The 10,313-nt window shown below is 32.5% G+C and overlaps 1 protein-coding gene across 6 annotated transcripts in view; it reads right to left on the bottom strand.

Annotated features, from left to right (window-relative positions):
* The window catches only part of LOC107440719 (discs large 1), a 242,056-nt gene that overhangs the window by 167,704 nt on the left and 64,039 nt on the right, over nucleotides 1-10,313 (bottom strand). The gene's annotated exons all lie outside the window — the stretch shown is intronic.

A 10,313-nucleotide genomic window follows, 5' to 3' on the forward strand; every position in this document is an offset into this window, starting at 1 on the left:
CTATTCTCGTTGATTTTACTTGCTTGTGCTCACCTGACATAAAGAAAAGCGCGAATTAAAAATTAAAGTATATGCAATTTACTTTAATTTACTTTTCTAAATGAATAGAGTTATAAGATAGAAAATATCACTGTTGTTATCTTCAAGATATTTGAAAATTGAATCGTTTATAGCAAAATCTAAAACAATGGCTAGCTTTTAACGAATCAGAAAATTCCATTTCGACTTTCACTGATATCGCTGGAACGGTTTATCGCAGAATGTTCTAATGTCGACAGAAACCTTCCTCGTGCTTTGAACTATCTGTATGCCAAGTTTCATAGCTTTCTGTCGGATGGTTTAGGAGTCTATAGAGGACAGACAGACAGACAGACACACATTCACTTTTATATATATAGATTTAGTAGAGTGACCTTTCTATTTTATAATTGTTAGAGAATTTCCGTTTTTATCAAAGATTAAACTATTTTCAGCAGTGTTTTGATGTCGTACATTTGCCAGGCTAAGAAAGTTTACCTTTATGAGAAGTAAGCTTATTGTCATAGTATATTATAGAGTGTACTTCGAATGAGAAAAACACACATCATAGTTCGTCTTCTTGAAGTAGTTACAAAATTCCAAAGTAGTTTGTAGTCACAACATATAAAAAAAAGTAGTTGTAGTTAACTGTATTTGTAACAAAGTAGTTGCAGTAAACTACAAAAATAATGTAGTTTTTCCGACCACTGATAGTGACACAAAGTGAAAAACCCTGAAAATTCGAACAAACAATAGAAGAGTGTGCAAGAATTTTAACAAGATATCAATTTATATACTATTCAAATTTAATATCATTTTTTGAATTATGATTTATAATTAAATGACCTACCCATAAAGAATATCACACTTTTATAGTAACTCATTTAAGAAAAAACTTAGTGAAGTTTTCACAAGAATCACGATATTGGATTTTAAAATCGAGTGAATATGAATCCCGATATTGGATTTTAAGAACGCAAAAATACAAATGGCATTTCATGATGTTTAGATCCTGTGAATACGAATAGTGACATTGGATTTTTAACTCGCGTAAATACGAATAGCGATATTGATTTAGAAAACTTGTATAAGTAAAATGAGGTATCGGATTTTTAAATTACGTGAATACGAATCAGGATGTACGATTTTTAAATCACGCGAATACGATTCACAATGAGTAACTTTTAAATCTGGTGTTGTAATGAAATTCAGAGATCAGTGGATCGAAGAATGACATGTTTAATAGAACATTACACAGAGAGTTACACAGTTAGAAAGTACACTGGGACAGGAGAAATAGAAAAGAACATCAGATAAACAGAGTTACTTGTATTTATAGCCTTCTTGGCCACAAACTTAACGGCCAATCAGAACATTCTGATAACATGCGGACGTAGAAGAAAGCTGCTTCAAATAAGTGCGATTACAGTTTTTCCTCAACAAAATCAGGTAAATATGAAAATCGATGTTTGATATTAAAATTGCGAGAATATGAATCGCGATAGTGGCGGTTTCCGGCATAGTTTCAAATATTAAAAACGATAAAAATCCAACAATTCCAAAAATTTAAAAAATAAATAAATAAATAAAAAAAAAATCGAAAATCCGGAATACAATCACTGATGGAGCTTTCCAGTGCTGAATTCATACTATGTTACAGACAATATTTAAAATAGAACAATAATTTCATTTAATATAAAGCAATGATGGTTTCAACATTTAAACAGATTGTAGTCCCATTTTGAATTCTACAATTTAAGATTTATTAATAATCCTTAACGCGTGACGTTTTCTGGTAATTTTAAAATAATATAACTAATGAAAAACACGACTAACTCCACGTTCATATTTTAAGTATAAAAAAAAATTCGTATTTGCCGATGGATAAAATATTCTTTTCATAAAATTTGTAGAATAAAAAAAAAATGGCGGCTAAAAAAAGCAACAAATGAACTATAATTTTAGCTAATTCAAACAAACTCTTACGGCAAAATATTTAAAAATAAACAACAGATAATGAAAATGGAAAATTCAGCATAATATTATTAAATACGAGTACACTAACTAATTGATAGGCATTAAAGAGCTTGGAGCATTATAATATAAGAATAAGCCACATTTTAAAATAATTCAGGAAAGAGGGGGGGGGGCACGAATACAACAATAGTAAAGATAATTTTCTGTACGTTGTGCTGTTATTTAGTTAAAATTCAACAAATCCTTAAAGTACCCATCTGGAAAGAACATTGAGCAACAAATATTACTTTCGGAAAAAGTGTGGTTTGCCACTATACAACCGCGAACCCTTCAAATAAATCAACTAAAAAACTTTTTATAGAATTTTATGCCAAAAAAATAAGATGACATTTTACCTGATTTAATCTCCTTAGTTTAGTTCTTTTTTTTTTTCTTTTTTTAAAGTAAAAATATAGATTTTTTGAGTTAATAGCAACAAATTACAATATTTTTACAAAGCATTTTATTTGAAATCCTGTTTTACGTTTTTCTAAAAGAAAATTTCTGATCATAAAATTTTTAAAAACTAACTCATTGACAGATCTAAGGAAAAATAAAATAAAAAATAATACGCATCAGAAATCCCTTCCAATTAGGTACTTGCACTTCAAGAAGATCACAGATACCCACACATGTGACCTATGACGTCAGCTCCAGTTGATCGTTTATAAGGAAAATGGCGTGTTAAAGTTGAGCTAAGTTTCTCCACATAAGTCAGAATGTTAATTAAATTGATTTTGATTAAATACAGTACCGTATCGCCCATCGAATTTGTTGAAATATAATTCTTTCTCGTCTTTTACTTAACTTAGAATTATATTATTTATTTATGTATTTTATTGTAACCGTGATATATTTTTGTTTTGTGTACCTGGCAACTTCGATGCATAATTAGTTTGTTTATGTTCCCCATGGCTTCGTGCCTGTCTTTGTCTTAAGTAAGAAATATAGAGAAAAAGAATTGAAATTTTTATTAAAGAATCTTGGAGCAAGAATATAAAATGCGTCACTTAAGAGAATGGATACATTGCCGGGCTTTACTCGAAATAGAATGGTTGCAAACGTAAACAAATGCCACGTTTCAACAACCAATAAGGATCGATATACTCACCAGATCATGATTGGTATGCCGCCAAATGCCCCGGATTATCCCTGCAGTGCACTTGTCCTAGATTTGCTCAAACAGCTTTGTCACGACATAGGACCGGGCATATAAAGTGTTTGACCTTCAGAGACTTATGCCTATTGTCATTGCTCGGCCATCCCTTCTCCATCTCATCTTTTGGATTGCATTGGTGCCTCTGTGAGGCAACTGATGAGTGATGGAGAGACTGTTTATGACTTGCTCATGCGACATGATCTTCTGGACTTGGTCTAGGGCTCTAGACCAAGGGGATAAGCAACAACAACAACAGACTAAGACATTATCAATAAAACCCGAGTTTTGGAATTTATTGACCGAAATTGAAGAGCAATAAACAAAGAAGACAAACGAAATTCTTAAATAACGGGGCAACAAACTTAATCCTAAATACATTTCATTAACTAAGTCGTCTTTGAATCAAGCCATTTCGTTACTCTCGAATCAAGCTAAAAACTTCGCCATTTTGAAAACATGACTCATTTTTAAGAATCAGCCATTCATTTAACCATAATTATGGGTGGAATAAAACCAAGATTTTTGAATTTGTACACAAAATTAATAGGAACAATAAGCAAAGATGGCAAACAAAATTCAAAAGTAGTGTAGTAATACCAAAATTAAGCCTAAACACACCTCATTCATTTCATCGTTTTTGAATCTTACGCCTCTTTCCTGAACATTTTAACACTTGGCCATTTTGGAAACATTTAGAACTCATTTTTAAGACTTAGCCATAATTACATTTGGACCGAAACCTTTTTCAAATGAGGTAGTGTTTTTGGTAAAATGGCAGAACGTCATTAGTAATCGAAACAACCGCATTTCTGGGTATATATTTGCTAGTGCCATTAAGTTTAATCGCTTCTGTAAAATAAACGGTTGTTTCTAATGACATCTCATTTCTGGAGAAGAATGGGGGAGAATATTTAACTTTGAAAAGGCCATCGATTCGAATAGTTTTGGCATTATGTGATTCATTTGTCATGATCCTTAAAAACAGAGAACGAAGAAAATGGCTGGTTTCAGGCACATTTGCGTACGACGAAAATTGCGAAACAGAGTCGAACTTCCGACATTAAAAAAAACAAAAACAGCGATAAATTGGACTGTTAATTGCCGAATTCGTATTAAGAAAACAAATTAAATTCCTATTCTCAATCTCCTCATTTTTACAAAAATCTCCAGATTGCAGAATTTTAAAAAAAAATGTTGGATGTGGGAAATGATAATAAATTTCATTGAAATGAATTATCGACACATATTTCTTATTTAAAGTTCGCAAAAATCATAAAAACTAGCCTCTAAATATTTAATCTCAATTGACTTATGTAATAGTTTTTGATACAAGATAACAGTACTTTCCTGTATTTAGGCGGTTAAGTGACAAACCTTGCTCTAGCAAATCAAACCATATAAGATTACGCAGCAATTTTCAGAGGTAGGGGAGCGTCAGTGAACAGAGCTCTGAGGCAGAATTTTTTCGAGCTATCTGCAACAAAACTTTCTAGCACTAATATCGTTCAGCAAGATACTTTCAATAATAACAAACATGGATGTTATTAATTTAAAATAACAAAAGCGCTGTGTTTANAAATTCCTATTCTCAATCTCCTCATTTTTACAAAAATCTCCAGATTGCAGAATTTTAAAAAAAAATGTTGGATGTGGGAAATGATAATAAATTTCATTGAAATGAATTATCGACACATATTTCTTATTTAAAGTTCGCAAAAATCATAAAAACTAGCCTCTAAATATTTAATCTCAATTGACTTATGTAATAGTTTTTGATACAAGATAACAGTACTTTCCTGTATTTTGGCGGTTAAGTGATAAAACCTTGCTCTAGCAAATCGAACCATATAAGATTACACAGCAATTTTCAGAGGTAGGGGAGCGTCAGTGAACAGAGCTCTGTGGCAGAATTTTTTCGAGCTATCTGCAACAAAACTTTCTAGCACTAATATCTTTCAGCAAGATACTTTTAATAATAACAAACATGTATGTTATTAATTTAAACTAACAAAAGAGCTGTGTTTACAAAAACAATAAAAAATTTTTAATTGAACATGTAATAATTTTTTATTGTAATGTTATAGGTGATATTCTCGCATTTTGTTGGACGCACAAATTATTTATTTCTTCGTATTTCGTAAATAATCATCACAATAAAAAACATAATTAAAAATCATAAAATCCGTAGTAGTAATTGCCAAAAAAAAAATCGACGACGAAATCAAGCGAATCCTCAAATGCTTGTTTCGTTTCAAGATTAGGTTATAATAAGTAATGAATAATATCGTATAAAAAATAGCAGATTTAAAAACTATGGAGAAATCAGTAGCAATAACTGCCAAAAATTCGATAGAATTATTGCCTTGTAAATACTCAAATACACGATTCGAATTTTCCATATTGTTTGAAATATATCGGGATATTTAAAAACCACGTGAAAATCAGTATCAATAACTGCCGAAAATACAATCGAAACATTGCATCAATTTGCGATGCTATCGGCATCGTATTGACTCCTCAAATGCTTGTTTCGTTTCGAGATTAGGTTGTAATAGGTTATAATGGTTAGGTTGTAATAGGTTATAATAGGTCGAGATAAGGTTGTAATGTTCCTTCAGTGTGATGGATTGGTTATTCCTAAATTTCTCTTTCCTAAATTTTTTCGAATGCCATTTTTCTTTTACTGTAAACATAATTTCTTTTACTGTAATGTTTTCTTAATTTAGCCTAAAAAGTATCAGTACCTACCTGAATTGAAAAAACTTAAGACGTAAATTTTTAGAGCTATCCATAGCCTTCTAAATGTACATAAAAATTTCAGCGAATTTATAAATTGACTACAGCCCATGGGTTATGGGCGACGGTTTTGAATTCATTCTTAATTCTGATTCGAAGACAACATCGTACCTGGGACCGATTTGCGATTTCTATCGGTGATGGATTAGTTATTCACTCAGACTTTTTTTTTTTCTACAGAGGTTTTTTTACTGTAAATAATAAAATAATCGTAAAAAATATCAGTACCTGGATGGCGACCAGAATTTTTAAAGTAAATTTTCAGGATTTTTTTTGACACAGTACGTTGAATGGTTTTATGCATAGTGTGCAAGATAAACCTTACCCGAAGCATAGAAAAGCTCCCGATATAAAAATGTAATCTTTATATACATAAAAATATATATATATACAATATATTAACCTTAGAGGCAGTTACAAAAACTTAGCCAATCACAAAAAATTATCTCCATAAAATTTTCTACCTTAAAAACAAATCTTTTGAAAGCCGATAAAAAAAAAAATTTAAAAAATGCCGCTTTATATTAAATGGCCTGGTGGCGAGGATATTCATTATTTTTAAAAAGGAGCGAAAACATATTTTCTGGAAAGAATGGGAACAAGGGAAGGGAGGTACCTGGGAAGATATCTTTCATAAAGAGATTAAGGGAATTTCTTGTCATCGTTATCACATGAGCAGCGAAATCGATGAGGGTTTTGTGAAGACCATCACTCTTTCTCTCTCCCCTCACACCATTTTTACACCTTTTTCTTCTTTTTAAAAGTCCGATTTCAGATCGAGAAAAATAGAAGGATAGATTTTGCGATCTGATGACGGCGTGCGAGTTGAGTTGTAACATGATCAACGTCAGTTCGAGATGTCATTTCCAAAGGGGATTTTTGGAAAGAAAGTATGGTGACGCCCACTACGAACCATTCACCCACACAAACACTCCCCCGCTCTAGACAGTATTTAACCTTTCATTGAAGGGACGATTAAAAGTTGAAGAAGAAAAAAATGATTCATTATAATAATACCTGACTCCTATTAAATGAGGTCTTGATTCAAATTTCATGTTTCCTTAGATTGAAAAATCAAATTATAAAAAAATGACCTTTTTTAAAGCACTGGGTAATAATAATTATAAAAAAAAAAATTTCATTTTCAAAATTGAATAGTTGAATAAACATCAAGAATGGACGATTTTCGACTGGTTTATCAAAATCAATTCAATAGACCGAAGAAACGAAGTGATTTTAAATTTCGCCTTTTCCATTTCTGTTTCATCCAGCAATCCAACGAGTTATGGCGTTTTTAGTTCTCCCTGCTCTAGCAAGAGCGATTCGCTATTTTCCACTAACGTTTTTCTTTTTCCCTTACATGAGAAATATTTTTTAACATAAGGGTTCGATAATATATACTCTCTCTAAGGGCACCCTGTCGATATTAAAAAAAATAGCCTTTTCATACCAAAATAGCCTTTTCATGCTGACAAGAAATACAATACAGATGCCCGGAGCATTTTCAATAAGTGTCGTAAATAATCAGAGTTTTTGTTTTGTTTGTAAGTAGTACGTGGAATAATATGTAATATATATTATGCAAATAAAATATATTATTAAATTAAAACACATAATGCAAACCCTTTTTTTTTTCTTCTTTTTTTTTTATTTAATAAATTTGACCTCCAATGATTTTGACCACCGATTTTGATTTTAAATGATGTCTATTAATGGGTCATTTACAGTTTTTTTTAGACCAGATTATGTTGCGTATACTTAAGGATTCATACTCTAACAAAATAATAAAGATTTAGTTCTCTTTCATTTCGGTAACCTCTGCTCACAGCGTGAGACCGGGTAGCTAATTTACAATCCAGCGGAATTTAACTCATTTATTTACTTTTTATATTATAGTCATTTGGAGGTTTTTTTTCCGGGCTGTAGCAGGTCGCAATTATAATGCAAGCTTTTATTTCTTTTAAAANGCACTTTCAAGGACCTAAATTTAGCAAAAAAGAATTCAAGGACTTTCAAGGACTCTCAAGGACCGTGGGAACCCTGTACTTGATCGGGGGGAAGAAAAGAATCACTTTTTTTTAATTATTTATTTTTTTATTCGAAAAAAAATGTCAAACAGAAAACGTTAATAGCTGCTGGATTGGAAAATCCCGACTGCAAGTAGGGGTTTGACCGAGTGCTACCATCACCCTAAAATGCTGATGAAGAATATCAGAATAAAGAATAGAAAAAAAAAAGGTATTTTAAAAAAAATGTGCTATCTAAGTAGAGAGTGCCAGCGAAAGCTGCAGCGGAGCCGAGAAGGAACGCAACTATTTCGCATGCGAATTTCGTACATAATATTCCTAAATGGCATTAGAAAATGAAAAAGTCTACTACCTTTTTACTGAAATACTAGTATTTCTTAATTTTACAATAGGGTCGAAGTTTGACATGCAGAAAAGTCATATTTGTTTATGAGCGCCATACGACTTTTTTTTTTATTTAAAATTCCGATTTGTTCTAAACTTATTGCAATTATGAGTTGTTGTTTCCTTTTTTTTCTTTTCTTTTTTTACTTTTGTTTTCTCTACTTTACATTTTGTTTTGCTGCGTAAAAACTGTAAGACTTAAAATCTTTAAACTAATAGGGATTAATCTATCGACAAAATGTTCTTACATAGAAATACAATAATTATTTAGTTTCTTAACAAAATGATAATGAAGGGGGTTGGGGAGCGAACCAAGCAGAGAGCGGAATCTCAAAAATAAATAAATATAATAAATAACATTATCTTACACTGATAGCAAATAACTTTTGACATTTAGTATTTTTTTTTTCTCGTTTCGTTTATTTCTTTATTTGTATGACATATATCACAGCATATTATGTTTCAAAGTTAGAAAAGAAAACAGTTATTCAATNCCCCCCCCCCAAAAAAAAAAGAAGAACGAGAAGGGAAAAAAACGCCTATATATTTACTGGTTAAATATTTCATAAAACATTGCCTAGCAAAGTTCCTTATTTAATACAGAAATATCCGGATCGCTGGCTATAGAGGAAAAAGTTACGATTTTTATATCCCATGAGAGGAAAAAGAGTTAGAGCGTACGGGTTCAGGTAATACGAGCACCACACATCAGTCAAACCAAATCCCATTTTCGCCTCAGATTTTATTTCCATCGACGCTTGTGATTCGAGGGGTCCGAAAGACATAACCCCGAATGAATCCCCGGATGATTCCCTTCTTGCGAAGAATATCCATAAGAGTAAGAATCATTCTTTCTTTCATCATTTTTTTTTTCCAAACAGAAGGTTGTGATTTACAACTTGTCGATTGGCAGTGTTGCTATGGGCACGGCCACATTTACACCCAGAGTGATGGGGATGAGAATGAAAAAGGACTCCAAAAAGCTCTTTCATGACAGTCGTTCACTTGTCCTCCGCTTTTTATTTCAGAAATGTACCACTCTATAAAATGGAGAGGAAAGACGATACATTTTTGAAGTTCGATGGCTATCCGTTACACGATGACAGTGATGATGTGAAACGTGACCATAAAGTTTATAAAGGAGGCAGATACCCTACTTGTTAGCGCAAAGATTATGTTCATGTCAAGAAGATCAAATCGCGCATATTTCCCACTTAATATTCTCACTGGGGCCGACCAGGTGGCCGAGTGGTTAGCATGCCTGACTGCGGAGCCGATGGTTGCGGGTTCGAATCCAGCTCAGGGCATGGATGTTTCGTTCTCTCTCTGTGTTCTATGTCCTTTCTTCTGCGTGATTGTGTGAATGTAACACGCCCTATAAACGGGTTTATGGTTGTATGACGCTTCTTCACCGCCGTGGCTTAGCCAAAGAATATATATATAAGTGAGAAGAAGACCAGCTCTCATAGGCCCCCATGTAAACCTGTTCCGGAGGCAATGGTTACCTCCATCAAGGTGGGGAAGTATTGCTAGAAAAACAACCTGCCTCCTTACAGAGGGTCCCTCCGTCCTTACTCCGTAAGAAACCCATTCCTCTCCGCTCCCAACAAATACCTTTCTCCTTGTCTCCCCCCACTCATGTAAACAGCTAATGAAAAGTGGCTTTGCTTTTGTTCTTTACAGACTTATATGGTTTTGAAAAAGGTTTACTTATTAAACAAGGAAAATATTTACTTGTGACGAATTCATTAAAAGATAAATATAATTTATTATTTTAACATAGGTGTATAATTTAAATAGATATCCGTCACTTAAAGATGTCACTTTAAACAGTCACTTTAAAGATGGCGAAAAATTTGTTGTTAAACAAGTTTAGAGACGCTACGATGGATGAAAGATGTGCGCATGCGTCG

This window comes from Parasteatoda tepidariorum, chromosome 5 (assembly GCF_043381705.1).
Source record: "Parasteatoda tepidariorum isolate YZ-2023 chromosome 5, CAS_Ptep_4.0, whole genome shotgun sequence".
NCBI lineage: Eukaryota > Metazoa > Arthropoda > Arachnida > Araneae > Theridiidae > Parasteatoda > Parasteatoda tepidariorum.